At 38.6% G+C, this 19788-nt stretch overlaps 1 pseudogene; it reads left to right on the forward strand.

Annotated features, from left to right (window-relative positions):
- The first annotated feature begins 2311 nt into the window (after positions 1-2311).
- Positions 2312-4056, forward strand: LOC149242461 (F-box only protein 6-like; annotated as a pseudogene).
- The last annotated feature ends 15732 nt before the right edge of the window (positions 4057-19788 follow it).

Raw genomic sequence — 19788 nt, forward strand, 5'->3', positions numbered from 1 at the left:
GAGAAGATGAATGTAAATTTATATAAATAGATACTAAAAAGGAAAAAATATGAGTTCATGTAAACAAGACGATAAGAGTTAATATATCTAGGCAAAAATAACCCAAAACTTTTCTGACAGGAACTTCAACCAAGGAAGAAGAAAATCGAAAATAATATTACAACCAATCAATGGTTTGAATACACAAGACACTTTGTGAGAGAGAATAAGAGGCTGAGCCTCCCCCCAGGATCAACACAACTACAAAGCTCTTTATGTTACAAGAGGTGGAGATTGGAATTAAGAAACTGAAAATAGGAAAGGCAAAGGACTTGGTTGAACTTCAAGCAGAGTATCTAAAATGGGGAATGAACACTCTTGCACTTCACAACATGGAAATATTCAACAACATCATTCAACAAGGATTCCCACAAGATTGGACAACTAGCCTAGTAATATCCATTTTTAAAAATGGAGACATTAATAATCCTTCCAATTATAGAATCAATATGATCAATCCTTTGTTTGTAAAGCTTTTTGGCAGCATGGTAGAAAATAGAATCACTAATTGGGCAAAAGTAAAAGAAAAGACGGCAAAAGGACAAGTAGGTTTTAGGCTGAAGCATTCCACAGTGGATCATGGTATCACACTGAGACACATTATTGAAAATGTTTGGGGAAGGCGGGGGGAAGAAGAAGTATTTTGCTGCTTTGTGGACTTCAAAAAGGCATTTGAAAAAGTCCCTAGAGATAAGTTGTGGCATAGAATGGAAGAACTTGAAATTCCTTTGCATTATAGAGCCGTTGTCCATAGACTTTATGAAGAGGTGAAAGTCAAAATTGAAACCTCAACGGGTATTTCAGAAAGCTTTATAAGTGACATTGGAGTCAAGCAAGGTTGCCCTCTACCCCCTACTCTTTTTTGTTTATATATTGAAAAACTGGAAGAGTGGCTAAATCTGCAAGGTGGAGTTGGTGTTCATTTGGGGGAGTTTGTGATAAAACTTCTTTTATATGTTGATGATCTTGTCTTGATTGCTAAATCGACCCATGGATTGCAGATGCACCTATATTCCCTTAAGCATTTTTGTAGAGCAATGAGGATGCAAGTCAATACTAGCAAGACCAAAATAATGATTTTCTCTAATAAAAGAAAGCAGAGCCAACATATGTTCTTCTTTAAAGGAAACATTCTTGAAGAAGTAAATGAGTACAAGTACTTCATGATTGATTTCAAGGAGGATTGCAGAAAGAAGATAATTTTAAGAGGGTGGAAATCATTATATGCTCTTCACAACAGAGTAGAGAGGTAGAGTTATGGGATTGGAAAACGATTAAAGTGCTTTTCGGACTCCTAGTTTGTTTGGTGATGTTATATGGGTGTGAATTGTGGGCTAGCAACACTCCCTGTCTCAAAATGGAAACAAATTGAGAAAATCCAAAAGCGCTTGATCATGAGTAAGTTCAAAATAAAAAGTTTGATACCTTATGAGATAATGTTGAGTGAAACATGAGCAACTCCCATCGAAGCAATTGCTATGGTGCGGCTCATAAGATATCTAAAAAGAATTGAGCAAATGAGAGTAGGTAGATGACCTAATGTTATCTTCATTGAAGGCATGAGCGAAAGAAAGAAAACATGGATGAGACAAAACTACACATGGATGAAAAAATGGAATATCTACCTCAATGCATGTCCCACAAATAGCAAGGAGTTAAAGAATTTTGTTATGGAGAAGTTTGTAAACGGGTATGGGGAAAAGATTTGGGTATAAAGAAAAAGTACTACATTTAGGAAGTCAACCCTGTGTGTGTTCTCCAACAAAAAGAGTACATTGGAGAGCAAATGTTCTCATTTCTCAATTAAGAACCAACGCGCATCAACTTCGGTGTGAAACAAGATGGTGGAAAAGGCCTAAAGAAGTTTGTTCGGTGTGAAACAAGATGGTGGAAAAGGCCTAAAGAAGTTTGGGAAGAACGAGTGTGTACATTTTGCACCTCTGGGGCACTTGAATCGGAAAAACATTTCATTTTTGGAATGTGACGCATTCAAAGACATCATAGCAAGTTATGAGAACATATTAGCATCGGTTTCTTGGCATTGTCTTTTCAGCGAGAAGATTATTAGAAAGTTGGAATCATCAATTTAAATAAAAAATAAATTGAATTGCTAAAAAAACCAAAAAATCAAGAAACTAATATTCCCATAAACTATTTTTAAATAGGAAACATTGAAATATCATTTCATTTTCATTTCTAATAAGCTTTATAGCGGGCTTCTATTACACTTTCTCACACTGTTACAGGTAGGATTAAGGTTACAATCCTTCAATATGGGTCGGCCTCTATAATTTATTTCACTTGTTTTCGTTCAGTTCTGAAGTTACCGAGGAGACACGATGGTTCGCGCATCTTCTTCCTCCCGAAACATGAGCGCCCCGAGAAAGCACAGATTCTCTTAAAATATCATTTCAGCCCACTCCAAATCAGCGGAAAGATTTCCCGATCTGCAAATAAAATTAAAAAATATGAACATACTAAATGCGAACATCCTGTAGCGCAGTACGTTCTTATCCTGTGTGCGGTGTTTCCTTCCATTCATTCTCGTGAGGGTTAGCATTAATGAAAATGGGGGACTTGGATATTAAGTGTTGTGAACTGTCAGAGCATCTTAGAGAACAGATATTGGCATGGTTGCCACTGCAATCTTTGTGCAGATTCCGCCTTGTTTGCAAGGACTGGAATGCTCTCATTTCGTCCACCAGATTCATAACTAAATGGGCAGACAAACCTCCTAACAGAAACCCATGGCTGCTTGTACATTTGCAAGGCGCTGCATCCAAAATGCCTCATTCGTTGGCTTACTGCTTCTTCACAGAGACCTGGAAGAACACCTCCGGCATCTCCCTTTCTTTCCTCCTGCAGCAAAAACAAAAAACTAGAAAATATCCCTATGGATCAGCCTCAGGCCTCTTCTTGGCGGGCTGTGCTCGTGAATTTGTTGTGTGCAATCCTCTCACAAGAAGGACCTTACAGCTTCCCCCATGTCATCCATTCTGTACATCGACATCTTTTCTGTGGGCATAGTGGGCGAGGGTAGAGAGGCATACAAAGTCGTGGTGGTGGGCAAGTCAAGAACTCTGAAAGCACGTATAGTTGAAATCTACAGTTCCATAGAGAAATCATGGAGAATTGCAGGACAAGTACCAGAAGATGTGAAGGCAATGCGCACAGGGCCGAGGAGCGTGATGGAAATGGTTTTCTGTGGTGATTCCTTCTACTTTATAACACTCATTAAGGAGGAATGGGGCATTATGAGTTTCAACATCAGAGAGGGTACTTATTTTTCCGCCCCCTTGCCAGACATGGCTAATGAAAATATCGTTATCCCTTACCTGCTCGCCTGCGGGTCGAGGGTTCTAGCTACAGTCGGCATAGTGAAAGACAGAGAAGGGCTTTTACAGGAGGTTATTATATGGGAATTTCAGAAGGTCAATGCGGACTGTTCTTCTTCTTCTTCTGCATGGTGGAAGGAGATTGCTAGAATGCCTCCATCTCTGTGTGAGAGTGTTAACAAGTCTCTGTCTCAATTTGGCTGCCGTATCAACTGCCCATTTATGTCCTGCATTGGAGTAGGGGATTGCGCATGCTTCATTATCAAAGGAGGTATGTCCCTAATGGAGGTGGTCTTTTACAGTTTGAGTGAAATGACATGGAATTGCCTTCCTAGTTGTTTATTAGGTGAAGACACCATTGCTGCTATGTGGGCAGGCTATGCAACAGTTATGGCCTTTGAACCGAGGTTAGACATGAAGGTCGGGTGAAGCAAAGTATGAGCGTAAGCTAATTAGATTGTCTGTTTTTGGCCTTTTTTTTGTGTGAGGGGATGAGCTATTTTGGCATGATTTTGATTCAAATCCTATAACTGAAATGACATGACAAGAATTTCAAGACTGCAATTTCATTAACTCAAAAAGATATTTGAAGTAGATTTCATGAATTTTGAATCTGCTCAAATTGTCAGGTTGGGACTTGGCTAAACAACAATTAAACTGCTTCATTTTCAAAGTATTTTTAGAGATGAGATCTTTCTTTTCTGGATGATTTTAGTCTAAATCATGCCTGCAATGATAAGACTATCAAAACTATAATTTCATCAACTCAAACTGATCTGAATAGTGTTTATGGTTTATGAGTTAACCCAGATTATAGATTTTATTTATACAGTGCATGTTTTTTTCTCTCATCACTACTTGCTGCTGCTCTCTTATTGGTATGCAAACAGAACATTGCTATTCTTACAACTTTATAATACCGTGAATGGGACAGTTGGAGTTTTGAACTCCATACAGAAATATCATAGGATATTTTTTTTAATGATGCTTAGTATTTTGCGGCAATTAATACACCTACAACTTCACTCCTGATGATAATGATATGTACGTGGTTGTTTTACTCTGTTAGTTAAAAGAGGTAATTATTATTGATGCAAAAATTTTAAATACCTTCACAGTTTTATACTTGATACACTAGCCGTCTTTACAACAGCTTGGTTTGACTTTATCTTCTACATATTCATGTTCTATATCAAAATTCAGCCCCTTCTAGCTGGACCTAAGTCACATGGTTTGGTTCAAGTTTGGGTTTGGCAAAGATTAGGTTCGGTTCATATTCAAATATTTTGATGAGGTTCGCCATTAGGTTCGTCTAGATACATTTTCTATATAATATTCATATATTAAGTTTAAAATGAAATATAGGATAAAATAGGTAGATATCAACATCAATAAACATAAAAAATGCTATGAGGAACATGAAAATTGTGAGGATAGATTACAAGTTTGAGCTGTGACATGAGGTTATGAGTTTTGATCTATGTACTTGGTCAATGGCTATGAGGTTCGATAAGATTCGCCGAACCTCAATTTTTTTTTTAAATTTGCCAAAATTTGAACCTCAAGGTTAAGGTTCGATGAACCTTGTGACAAAATGCTGGACTGATCTGCCTTATGAAGATAATAGATGAGAATGATAGCTGTTGAGATTTTACTACAGTAGATGGTATCTTTTTGTAGCATATGCTGGAAACATTGATAAAAGAATGAATGAAAACCTTCTTAAAATTGTTGCATTGGGCCTTTCTGCTTTAGTTTTATATTTTGATCAGTTTTATCACTCAAATATTCATATTTTGTTCCTTCTTCCTTTCACTATCCTTGCCTTTTACATCCCTCATTGAAGTTTTCTCACCCATTTTCCCAAGAATTTGTTACATGGATTCCTTCTGTGTTTCGTTTATTTAATCCTAGCTTCCTTCTGTTTTTCATTTATTTAATCCCATGTAATGAAATTCCTCGAGTTTCTCAATCTCTTTATTTCAGTTCTTCCTTCTAGTCTGCATCTCGAGCTCCATTCCCAAACATTTTCTTTACCGGAGTGATGATCCTTACTGTGTCTCATTAGACTTTTCAATCGGTTATACCACTAGACAGTTAGACTATCTTAAAGATGAAATCAAAGTCCAATGTATAACCGTGTAATGTCAGTTTACTGTCCAAATAGGTTTTCAGGTGTAAAATGAGATTCCCTGCCACCTTATAAAAATTGTACTAGATCACTACCTTTTTTTTTATTTGATGGACTTTTGTGGGAAGGCAGCAGAGCATGCCATGTAATTGTGCCATGCCATCACGCTCAGTTTGTAACTTTTCCCTACACTCTGAGAAGGCAAACTAATGTAATTGTGCCATGCGATCACACTCAATTTGTAACTTTTCGCTTCACTCTAAGAAGGCAAACTAATGTAATTGTGCCATGCCATCACGCTCAATTTGTAGGGCAGTGTTTTGAACCAAACTTACAGCAACATCAGCTACTTGCAGCAACATTTGAATGCTTGCAAAAATCCTTAGCACACTTCTGTACATATCTTGAGGAGTGGATACTAACTCAAGCCACAAATACAAGGAAATATAGGCTCTGAATATGGCCCAAAAAGTCACTTGAGCATACTCTTCAAAAAGAATCTCCCATTCTAATGCCCAAGAACCTTTTTATATCAAAAGATCCCAATTTTATTTCAAACTATGTGTAATAACATGCTCTCCCCATAAAAGACCCAATTCTAATGCCAGAGAACCTTTTAGATTGAAAACTCCCAACATTTTTTAAAGTCGATTCACTGACATTATTAAACTAACTGCCATTTTTTAAAATTAGATTCACTGACAGAATGGAGCTCACTGCCATAAAGGAGCTAACTGCCATGACCGGTCTCACCGAAGGGCTCATTGACGTCTTTCGTTAACTCTTACTATTTTGTTAAGTACCTTACTAACATAACTAAACTAATTGACCTGCTTACACTCAGACTTTTTGGTTGATTGCCATAACTAGATTGATTGGTTGACTGAGTACCTATAATTCGTGTTGCCCCTGATTATCTTTGAATATTCTTACATACAGAATCTATTTGCCCAAATTGTTATTGAGTTGGGATTTGATACACTAGCCTGGATCTATCTAACTCTAGATCTATTATGCGCTGAGAGGGATCAAATCCCTCGAGGTGCAAATCTTTTTTTTGTAGTGTGGAATTTGAGGAAAGGTTTGCACTTCGAGGGATTTGATCCCTCTCGGCGCATGATAGATATGGAGTTAGATGGATCTAAGATGGTTCTAGTTGAGGGCAATAATGACACATTTTTAGATTATCATTATTATGTATATGTTTGAGATAAAGTCCATACTTTGAAATTTACATTATGTTTTCTTTGTTTGACATGACTATATCATTATTTTCTTTAATTTTGTTTTTTTTGCTCACCTTGAATGGTTTGTACGTCCGCGCTTGGATGCTTTGAGTGGTTTGTGTGTTTATGTGTTTGAATTTGGATGGTATTTTTTGTGAATGTTACAATTGTTGTGTTATATTTCTCTATGTGTATGTAATTGTCTGTTAGTAATTAGTTGGTGATGAAGAAGAGATATTGTCAATAGTTTGCAAGAGGATTGATGTTGCACATATACTTCATTTAATTTTCGGTATCACAACTTTTGACAATTAATAATTCTTAATATTGTCTCTTCCGAGATTACTAAATATATTTTGAAGAGTAGTTTTAATAATTTATTGTATCAAGATTACTCTTGAAATCATTTGTTTCATTGCTAATGTTTGAAATAATTTATTTTCTTCAAAAATTTATTTATTTATTTTTTATAGTTTGTTTTGCAAAAGTCAAGAAATAATGTAATTTTGATTTTTTTAATGAGTGGTCAGATTTACAAAATTTTTACATTATTTGTTAGTTTTTCCATTTTTTTCATATTAATTATACGAAAATGATAATTGAGATTGTAAACCATTCAATTCTGTAATTCGAACTAGCATGGTAAACATCATACCTTGTCTCTCTTGCTCTCCAATATTAATAGGTTGGATTACTATAACACAAAATCAATGCAAATTGTCAATCATTTTTTGTGCTTACACTGAAATCAATGCACATTGTTAATCCAATCAATTTAAGTTAATGTACCATCATACGTTGAGTTACATCAAATCATAAATCGTCATCTACATTGAAATCAATGCATCTAATGCACACAATTAAATAAGATTAGAAAACATTTACACTAAAATCAATGAATCTAATGCAGAAAATCAAATAGGATTAGAAATCAACATCTACACTAAAATCAATGGATCTAGTGCAATCAATCAAATAAGATTAGAAATCAACATCTACACTGAAATCGATGCATCTAGTGTAAGCAATCAAATACGATTAGAAATCAACATCTATACTGAAATCAATGCATCTAGTGCAAATAATCAAATAGGATTAGAAATCACCATCTACACTGAAATCAATGCATCTAGTGCAAGCAATCAAATAGGATTAGAAATCATAATCTACACTGAACTTAATGCATCTAGTGCAAACAATAAAATAGAATTAGAAATCACCATCTACATCGAGATCAATGCATATAATGCAAGCATCAAATAGAATTAAAAATCAACATCTACACTAAAATCAATGTATTTAGTGCAAGTAATCAAATAAAATTAGAAAACATCTATACTGAAATCAATGCATCTAGTGCAAGCAATCAAATAGGATTATAAATCAACATCTACATTGAAATCAATGCATCTAGTGCAAACAATCAAATATCATTAAAAATCAACATCTACATTAAAATTAATGCATCTAGTGCAAGCAATCAAATAGGATTAGAAATCATCATCTCCCATTAATTCAATGCATTTAGTGCAAAAAATCTTCTTCCCTCCCCCCCCCTCCATTTATATCTATATCTCCCTCCATCTCACCTTCTTTGTCTCTCTATCTCACCCCCAAACATACACATTCTCTCTCCATCTCTTCCTTTTCACTCCTCTCTCTCTCACTCCACTTTTCTCTTTGTATGTATTTTTTCTTCCTTCCCTCTCTACCCTTCCAAATCCATCTGTTTGTCTTCACTCTCTCCTCCTCTCTCCCCCTCTCTCTCCCCTCCTCTCTCTCAAGTTGTCTCTCTCCCCTTCTCTCCCAACTCTCTCTCTCTCTCTCTCTCTCTTTACCCTCCAACCCTATCACTATCTCCCTCCCTCTCTCTTTCTCTCTCTCCCCTTCTCTCCCCCCACCATCTTTGTGTCTCCCTCCCTCTCTCTTACCTTTCTCACTCCTCTCCTTCTCTCTCTTTCATTCCTCCTCTCCCATGTCCTTCAGTTTATCTCCTTTAATGAAAGCAATTAAATAGGATTACAAATCACCATTTACACTGAAATAAATGCATCTAGTGGAATAATTCTTCTTCCCTTTCCTTTCCCCCCATCTATATTTATATCTCCCTCCATCTCTCCTTCTTTGTCTCTCTATCTCATTCCCCTCCCCAAACACACATGCTTTCTCCCGCCATTTCTATCTATCCCTCTCATCTTTCCTCTCTTCACCTTCCATCTATATATCTATCTCTCTCTGTTTCTCTTTTGTCTCAATATATCACCCCCAAAACATACACACTCTTTCTCCATATTTATCTATAACTCCCTCCCTCTTCCTCTCTCTCATTCTTCCCCTTCTGCCCTCCCGCCCGCCCTTCTATCTCTCTTCACTCTTGCTCTCTTGTCTCCCTCTCTCTCCATCTCCCTTATCACTCCCTCTCTCTCACTTCACCTTTCTCTCTTTGTGTCTTTCTTCTTACCTCTCTCTTTCTCTCCCTTCCTCTCTCCTTCTCTCTCTCACATCCAAGCTCTCTTCCTTCCTCTCTCTCCCTTTCTCTACTACCTTCCTCTGTCTCTCCCCCTTATCTCTCTATCTTTGTCTCTCTCTCTCTTCCCTCCAACTTTGTCATTGTCTCTCCTTCCTTATCTCTCTATCTCACCTCAGACAGGTACATTCTCTCTCCTGTTAGCTACTTATACCAATAGGTTTCATATTTCATGATTGGCAATGAAAAGGTCCAAATATGCTCTGCTTTGATGATGCAAAGATCACATATTTCCATAAGAATACAATCTGTGCTTATAGCTTGATGGTGACTAAAATTTTGATGGATGGTCCAACAGTCTAACCTGGATCATGCCATGTTTTGAATTTTCAGCTGTAGAATAGAGAAGGAAGTCTGTCCAAACTGTTTAATCTTGGCAGACAAGTAGTTCAGGTAGAGAAGAAAAGGCTCCCAACAGCTTAATCTGGGACCTTGGAAGAAATAAGGGTAGAAGTAGATAGAAAAAAAAAAGAAAAAGCCAAAGAAAAGAAAAGGCAAGTAAGGGTCTGCAAGCCTAAGTGCACCCTCCAAGAAGAAACAAAAAATGCTAGGCAAAGTAGCTGGGTAAGTAGATGGGGTTGCAGAAGTGGTATTCATTTCAGATTTAACCTTGATGGTCAAGATGAGAAAAGAAAAACAAAGAAGCATGTCTAACTTCCCAATTATCCCTTTTCCCACTCATTACTAACATCCCCTCATCAATTGAATTGCTTAGAAAACTTGAGGTTTGATGGTGGTTTTATTCATTGAAAAGCCACATTTCTTGTCTAAAAATTCTTTTCATTTTGATCTACTCCCTAAATTAAGTAAGTTTCAAGTAAACTTAGTGATTTTCCCCCTCATTCACATATTCCCCTATATTAACTCTAACTCTATTATGTAATTCCCCTATGTTACCCTTTCCCTAGTATTATTAACACCATGGTGTATAAATCCCCAAACATTCTATAAATATCCTCCTTTTAGCATTATAGCTAAATATGTCTGTCTAAAGGGAGACTTTAGTCCACCTGGGACTGTGGTCAACCCTGTCCTGGGGCTGCTCTAACCTCTGGTTATGAGCAACAACCTCTCCCCTAAGCTCTCACCTTCCCTCTGCTCAGAAAAAACCCAAAAAAATCCCCAAAAACCTTGCTAGAAACCCCTTTTTCCCTTTAACTCGCTTCATTGGCAAAAATACTCTAAAAACCCACTTTTCTCCTTTATCCAAAGTCTAAGCACCGGGCGCATTTTGACAAAACTATTCATAAAAAACCCATTTTTATGATTCCAATGGTTCGGGCGCTATATTGGTTTTATTGAAAATATATTAAAAAACCATCGAAATTCTTCATACCCCAATGATCTTCCGCTAAGCGCGCATCCCAAAAAAATACATTTTTTAAATCCCGCCCCCTTCCGTATCGCTCGATCACTTCATCAACCCGTCAGCCGTCCGATCGAGCGCCTCTGATCGGACGACCCTTATGCATATCGGGTTGGTCCCCACGCCCGACAGTTAGCGCCCGAGAAACTGACGAAGGGTTACGTCAGTCCTCGGCCACGCGTCACCTTCTCAGTCTCTCGGGTCGGCCTCTGACAAAACCGGGGCCGTATGGTAAGCGGTCCGAGAAAACCGTTACCACTGTTTCACTTATCGCCCGGTTTTGCTGGTCCCATGTCATGCCCACGTCAGAGCCACGTCGCCGCCACCCCGCCGTCGCATCACCTCATTCGTCCGTCCCAAGGCTGACATGTCCGCCACTTCAGCATATCCATGGACCAACCAGGACCTGCCACATCACCGGTGACGTCATGCTGACGTCATCCGACTCCGACCCCACCCGATGACGTCATGCTGACGTCATCCCAAAAAGGCGCCAATATGACAAAAATCTATTTTTAGGCCAAAATTTCGTGTTTTTTCTACTTTTGCCGAAAGAGACTGTTGTTGTTCCTGCATGTATTTAACGACCAGACCAACGCCAACCTGCACTGTTCGACTCCAAACCGCGGGCGCCTCCGTCATACCTGCATTTGCAACTGTCAGTGGCAATCCGCAAGGTATTTCTCGAAATTATTCTCTGCACCTGGTTTTTATCCAAATTTCTACAAACAAACTGTTAAGGGAGTGTTAAAACACTGAATTCACCGTCTAGTATCCAGTAACCTGTACCTATTTCCCTCTGGCAAGGCAACAAACAGTTTACGAAACCTGCATTTGACTGAAACAACCTGAATTCACAGGTAGCTCGCGCAATCGTGAGCTAGAAACCTCTGCTGGCTAAATTCACCATAGAAAAGTTCTGGTCAGCCCTGCTATTTGTCTTTATCAATCCGTTAAACAGTATTTCAATTGCTGTGTGCTCAATTCACCCTCTGGTCCCTAAAATTCACACTTTCATTGTAAGGAATCACCTCTGTGTTGTTCTGCTTACTTCAACCAGTTCACCTGCAAGTCAGAAGCTTAATAGACCATGGAAACTCCAATTGCACTGAACATCAAGCCTCTCAATACCCCTCACAGGGAGTTAGAATGGAAAGCTCTGGGAGATATGGATTATCAGATGTTAGACTATTTTCCATTAGGCTCTAAATATAATATTCAGTTGCTAAATGAGTTGAAAGCCCAGCACCTTAGTGGAGCTGATATCCTAGGGATTTGGGACTCAAACTTGCCCATCTACAACCTCCCCCAGGTAAATCCTATGCCAGAATTGATCCACAGATGCCAGGAGTGCTATGATCCATGCCAAAGAGCTGTTCTCAGCCCCACAGGCTCAATTCTGTTCCATATCACCCCAGAGAGCATAAATGAGATGCTGCATTTCCACACTGCAAAACCATTGACCCCCCTCTACATGCAGAACTTGATAAAGAAGGGGACTAAGTTGTCAAATGACCAGATCATCAAAATCAATCAGCTGTTCATACAACCAAGCTCTGAAGCCATCAGAACTCCTCCTATTGGATATGCATACTTAAATGAATTGGGCAGAATGCTAGTGGATTTGATCAGCTATGTCCTAGGGTTCAGGGGAGTGGAGGATGTGGATGATAGTATAATGGCAATGCTGTCTTTATTCTCTCCTGGAAAGCCTCCAGCTGTACATTATGACTATGCCACATATATTGCAGATAGGATCCACGACCAGCTAATGAATCTGCAAAGGGAAAGACTGTTCAGATACACTTCATACATTTACCATCTATTCTTGTTTTATCAACCAAGCAGCTTCCTCATTCCCCTGAAGCAAGTTAATGCCCAGGGGAATCCAAGGTCAGTTGTGTTTTGGACCTCTGTTTTTCATTGCACCTCTGTATCACCATACACATACTGTGAGTTCATAGACTTGTTCATTCATCCAGCTATGACATTATTGTATGGTGTTTCTCCTCCAAGGTTAACTGATGACATGAGGAGAATTCTCCATCTCTCCAAAACCTACAGCATTGGTAATTGGTACTTTTACCAACACCACATAGTGATCAGAGTATATGGCTGTGAGTTGAAGCCTTATAGGCTGCCAAGGTATGTCCCTATGAGACTTTTTGCCCTAGAATACTTCAGGCAATTTGGGAATGCCGACTACCTCCACTTCCAAAGTAAGAACAAGAAGGCACAGTTGAAGGTAAGGAGCCAGCTGGGCCCTTTCCTATATAACAAAAGAGAGGAGGGATGGAAAGAGGCAAATAGTATCCTAGAGGCCCTCAAACTGCAAACTAGTTTTGAGTGGATACCCTATGACCCCAATCATTTTGTTTCCCTCAGGAGGATAAAATACAAATTGGGTACCTATTCACATATGAGGCTGCCTGAGATTGAGCAGTATGCCAATGCATTGAGCTGGAAAAAGGGCACCCTAGAAGAGGAAATTACTAGTGAAGAGCTGCTAGAAAGAGAGGCTAGAAATATTCAAAAAGAAGCTGACTTGGAAACTTGTGGACAGGTCCCCCTCTCATATCAAAGACAACTTGGAGCAGCTGCCTCATCCTCAACAACACATCAGCAAGCTGCCATGAATACTCCACAGACATCCAACAAAGGCAAAGAAAAGCAGATGGAACAACCACCTCCTATGACTGAAGATAAAATTGAAACACTAGTGCAACAACAAGAAGAAATGATGCAGCAGGAAGTGCAGCAACAAACACAACACCAACAGCAAGAAGAACAAAGACAGGAGCAGCCTGTCCAGCAAGAGCAAACAGTGGAAGCCCCTAAATCCACTGAACAAACTGTGCCTCCAAGGCAAGAAACTTCAGCTGAGGCATCAATCCTCCAAACTCCACAAAAGGAGGATACAAGCAGGAAAAGGGACAGAGAGACTCCCCTTACAACATCAGCAACTCATGGGGAGAAAAGACAGAGAATCAATCCCTTCTCAGAGGAAGAAATGCCAATGGGACAGTCTTTTGGTATGGTCCCACCCAGCAGAGAAGCATCAGCAAGTTCCTTTCAACAGGAACAGGATAGAGCAATGGGAGGAGAAGTGAGTTCCTCAAATCAGCAAAGGGAAGGTGGACTCAGCATTAAACAACAGTTCATCGATATTAAGAGGAGAAATGAGCCCATCAAGATACAGCTGTATAACCATCTGTTAAACATGGCTCCCACCAATCAACAAAGACTCATTTCTGCATATGATGTGCAGGAAGGCAAAATGATCATGAGTCATTTTATGCCAACAGCAGTGCAGCCCCAATCTGCCTCTGACTACTTGAGGACTAACCTGGAGGTCCTTGCCAAGGATATCCACCCAATGGACAAAATAGAACTGCATAAACAAACGGGTGAGATGGTCTATGCTTCCCTGGCAGACCAAACATTGGATAACTACAGGCTACAAAATAGCCTTAACAACACAGCTGCTCAGCTTGAGTTGGAGAAAGCATCTTCTCAAGCAAATGACAACAGAATTAGGTCCTTAGAAGACATCATCATAGAGATTGGGCATGATCCCAAAGACATCAAGGGCATACAAGAGATATTAAAATTGAGGGATGCAGACATGGCAGCTTTGAGGAGAAAGATCAAACTCCCAGCCACAATTCACCCTCAAACAGATGATGTTGCCCAGCAAAGACATGATCAAGAGGCCACAACCTTGTTGGTATCTCTGTACAAGCAGCTAATCCAAACTCAAGAAAAGCTGGGAGAATCGGAGGCTGCAAAGGCAGCATTACAGGCAGCCTTGAAACAAAGAGAAGAAGGTCAAACCTCCCAGCCTCCTCCTGAAGTAATCAACCTTGAGGAAACTGCTCCCATTATTACTCCTCCTCCTCAACAGACAGAACCAACAGCACCAACTACATCGACAGCAGCACCAACAACAGAGCAGACTCATAGTCTGGACATGCAGAAGCTTCAAAATGAGATTCAAGTCCTGGAAGCTCAAATGTTAGAGCTTAATCAAGCCAAAGAATCTTTGGCTAAAGTAAATGAAAGATATGATAAGAGCAAACAGAATGTGGCTGAGAAAGAAAGAGATATAAAAGCTCTCAAAAAGAGAATAACTGAGCTTGAGAAAGAGCTCACACTTGATAAGGTGACAGCAGAGCTCAAAACAGTCCTATGGGCCAATATTGGCCAGTCCATTACTGATCAGTGGCAATTCATTGAAACCATAGATGAGCAGTCAGCGCTCATTACAAAGGCAAATAGGGAGATACACAGAGCAAGAGCAAGCCTTGGCAACATGCCTGATGCTGCCAATAGGATGATCAACATACTAAATAACAGGACAAGCTCTCAACTGACCACCATGGGAATTGCTCACAGGACTGAGACAATCTCAATGGTTAAAAGGGTCCTGACATTAAGAAACCTGGTTGGAACATTAGAAAGGAGAACCCAAGACATGCAGACCGAAATCAACAAGTTCATGGACAGGTTTCAGGTATTACAAAACAGAGGCCTCCCCAACATACTAAGCAGTGTGGGAAGACTGCTTACCCATGAAAATTATGCTAAAAGGGTCAATGCCTTTGCTGCAAGTCAAATTGCAGGACAGCCCAACACTTCAGCAGAATCAGGGCCAGCATCAGGGCAGACTCTCTACAATAGGGTGGAAAACCTGTTTTTTATCATGAACGAGATCAATCATCTGTTCGATGTGCCTCCAAATTTCTATAAATATACAGAAGCAGATGAAACCATAGAGGCAATTGTGAAGCACCAATTGCCCACACAGGAAGTCTGGAACAGATTGACACAGCTAATATTATCAAGCCAGAACCTGTAATGTCAAGTTTTGCAAATTTATAAGTGATCATACACAGGGAAAATTTTGGTAGATCAGCATACAAAGGAAAGATGAAAGGCTGAGCCAACTCAGCAGGGCTATGCGGTCACCACAGCAGCAAGCACAGTCACAGGTGGCAAGGCCGAGAAGATACAGCGCAGCAAACGTAAAGGCACATTTTCCAGCATTAAAGCAAAGCGTTCCAACCGACTCAGTGACCTCCAAAGGTCAAAATATCCTCTGACAGACTTAAAGAGCAGTTATGTTGCATTCAAAGCTGTAATAACTTCTTTTCTACTTTTCTGTACGAAGTAATGAAGATATTTCTCTCTCAGATGACTCAATGCCTGAGATATTTTGTATAAACATTTCTATAAAGTCCCCTTCGCATGAGTTTGCAAGGGGTTGTTGTTGATTTCATTTCTATATTTCTGTTGCTGTACAACTCTCAGAGAAATAATACAAAAGGTGGATGGAATTTCCAAAGCTCTGTGTTCCTTGATGCACTGTGGTGGCTGGCTGAATGTTACAGGATTCCTGCATGTTTCATAGCACAATAAGTCTTCTTCAAACCTCTGCGTTAAATGTTTTCTAGTCTTTCATTTTCTTTCATGTTTCTGAGTTTTACACTTAATGGCAAAGTAAAAGAATAGTTCCAGGATTTAATCACGGATTACCCTGAACTCAATCTAAGCTGTTATAAATGTTTTCTTCCAGATAGAGTAAATAAGGTGTAATTCTTAATTGCTACACTTTCAAGCTATATCTTTCACTGTGATAAATATTTTCAGGAATTCGAGTTTGCTCCTGAGGCATCTATCTCTTCCCCACACCCCAGCTCAGTGGAAAATTCTTGAATGCTTTTCACTGGTTGTTCACATGTCACCATCATAATCTAACTTTGTTATATGAAGTATTTAAATGGCCCTGTAATTTCAGTAAATCACCTCAAGGTTTCTAAACACTTATAGCCACAGACTCCATTGCCCAATGAAATAAACTTATCTGCAGATTGCACACTTCAAGTACAGAAAGACATCCTTCAACCAAAGCACAAAACTAAACACCCTCATTTCATAGCTAGCCTAAAATCTTTACAGAACAGAGACAAATTATAAAGAGAGAGCCCTCTCTGATTACAGTGTGGCTAGGCACTGTAATCCAAAGATTGGTTAGTGGTTACCCCGGCCGTATTCCCTTGGGAGTCATAGGGAACAACCTGGGTGTTAACATCTCCATCTCTCCCTTGTCACTCCCTCTCTCTCTCTCTCCACTTTTCTCTCTATATGTGATTATTTTTCCGTCCCTCTCTTTCCTTCTAACTCCATTTCCCTATCCCTCCTCTCCTCCCGTCTCTCAAGTCCTCTCTCACCCTTCCTCTCACTCCCTCTATCTCTCCACCTCCATCATTTTGTTTTTTTTCTCCCCTCTCATATATTTCTAGAGTTAATAAATATCATGATATATTAATATATATTATAATATAACAAATTTAATATTATATTAAATTTAATATTGTATTAATCGTAAGTTATTAAATTTATAATATTAATATTAGATTTAATGATATTTTTTACATGACATGATAACAAAATTTTCAAATATTACAACTTTGACGTGGAAATATTTATGCCTTTAGAGATTTTAATATATCCATAGGATATGATTTTACTTTTAAAGATTTATTTTACAAATATTTAATTAAAATAAATATTAAAAGATTTTGGAGCAAGATTTTTTATTCTGTGTTGAAATAACTTTTTTACTTTATTTTACTTTAGGAAACGGTATTGACTTTAGTAGAGAGTAAAGAAGTTTAAAATTTTCCCTGATTTGGAATTTTAGTGTGGTAATTTTTTTTGTTGAAGGTAAATTTATGATCCATTCAAATTCAACGTATATGATAAAATAACTATTAAACGCATAAGATAATTGTATTACAATACAATTATCTTATGCATTTAATAGTTATTTTATCATATCCAATACAATTATCTTATGTATTTAATAGTTATTTTATCATATACGTTGAATTTGAATAACTATATAAAACATTTAAATTAATTATTTTTATTTTTTGATTATAAAAAAAAAATTATTTTGGCTGACATGAGCAAAATTTCAACTTTGACGATGGACGGATAGGCTTACACATCACATTGGGTTGTAGAATGTGCCTCTCGGCGCAACAAGCTACTTAAGTACATTTCTATGATCCATTTATGTAATACCCTTGCTCGTTTATGATGTAAATGTATTGACTTGTTATTTACGCCAGTGAGTCAGATGTATATAGCAGGCCTGTGTGCCTAGGTGTTTATGATATGTGCTCTATGTTCCCATATAGATAGGTGATACACTGTAGGGCCAGCGTGCCCATAAAAATAGGTTATATACTGTGGGGCCAACATGCCCATATAGATAGGTTATATATTACAGGGCCAACATACCCAAGTATATGTGTCGGTTTGGCCGAAGGGTTTGGATTGTAATACAATGTATTTGTAAATATTTTAATAATAATAAAAGAGACTGGGTGTGGAGCCCACTCCATGGTAAGAGTATGGTAAAAGTATGAGGGGCGGTGCAACTCCACAAGGCAAGCAACGAAGTGTTTGGTGACAAATGTTGGTGTGAAGGGCACCTGGGGCCTACGTGTCTTCAGGAGTGCCACTTAGCAGATAAAATCCATGCAATGTGAAAGTCTATATATTGGTCTAGGGCATTATTATGAGGATCCATTATCACTATGATGGAGGATCACTATGGTGACTCTTATGGTTCTGGACTTCTTGGCTAGCAGTAAGACGCCCCGAACGGTGGGCATTGCAGAGGGATTATGGGGTCTTGGAGAAAGATGTGCCACTTGGGCACAGGTACGAGGGAAATGGAATCTAATCGCTGATAAATTCTTGGCTAGTCGCAAGGCACCACTTGAGCGTAGGTATGAGGAAAATAGAATCTGATTACCGAGAAATTCTTGGCTGGCCATAAGGCACCACTTGGGGCGTAGGTTCGAGGAAAGTAATGAAGATGTTCTTGGCTGGCTGTAAGACACCACTTGGGTGCAGGTTTAGGGGAAAGAAACTGAAACATTCCTGGCTGGCCATAAGGCGTCATTTTCAGTGCATGTTCTAGGGAAGTAGAGTTGTGTAAGTTTGATGGCTTGGAGGGTGCTTGGAGCCCTGGACAACATGGTTGTGGGTTGGCACCTTGACACCTTGGCATGAATGTATGGTTATTTTTAGTTACTATTTCTCGTGGAGTTGCAACCTCAACTCAAGGGTGACCCGTGGTTGAAAGTGACAAACCACGAGTCATCTAAAGCATTTTTATTCAAATAAGTATTCATGTACTATACTGTGTTAAATTATGCTTATGTGTAGGGTTGTGTTATAAACCCTAGTTATTGGGTGATGTGGTTATTTGTTTATAATTACTATTAATCTTGTTGTGTTAATTACTATGTATTGGGTCTATAACAAAGTACAATGTGTTTATATGCCATATTTATAATTAGATGCCAATTTGGCTATAAACCCCAATTAGGGTAATTTATTATACGAAAACCCAAATTTGGTGTAAAAGATAATGGATGGAACACTCCGTAGACAACCCATTAACTATACCCATTAATGGATACTTTCGTTGTGCATTATAACTATATGCTTCTCATAATTTATTTCTAGGGTTAAAATCCCAGATAATAGAAATTGTAGAAGGATTTTTCTTAGAATTGCAGGTGGGCTTAGGCTATGAACCAAGGTTTGATAATTGAAATAATACATTGTATGCTTCTACAAAATTACTGTTAAATTATTTGAGGAAATTTGGGTTCTGGTTGTGTAGTGTTTCCTGGCTAGAGGCCGAGACATTACAATTCAAGTTGTTGAAAGTTACATGCACATAAAGGCATGAACCATTCAAGTTATTTAAAAGTTACATGCACATAAAAGTCTACACTACTAGGACTCTCTTGTTCAGTATGAGGATGAAGAAGAAGTTGGAAAATGCCAAGACTGGGATTAATCTCAGAGAACTCAGTGCATTAGGTATGATTATGATATGGATGAAGAGGATAGTCCTAGGTTTTTCCAAAAAACTTCCAGACAAACAATGACAGGGGGATTGATTATGATGATGCTAGTGAAGAAAAGAAGATGGTAAAGGGGACAAGAATGTTGAAACTACACAGAAATACTCTGATAGATGAATCCTCCGCAAATGCAACTTTTGTCTTAGGCACACAACCTATTTTCTTTTCAATACAACGTTGTTCTATGTTTGTTCTATGTTTGTTTGATTC

This window comes from Pinus tabuliformis, chromosome 8, assembly GCF_031772625.1.
Source record: "Pinus tabuliformis cultivar Carrire ecotype Pingquan chromosome 8, CPIR1, whole genome shotgun sequence".
Classification (NCBI taxonomy): domain Eukaryota; kingdom Viridiplantae; phylum Streptophyta; class Pinopsida; order Pinales; family Pinaceae; genus Pinus; species Pinus tabuliformis.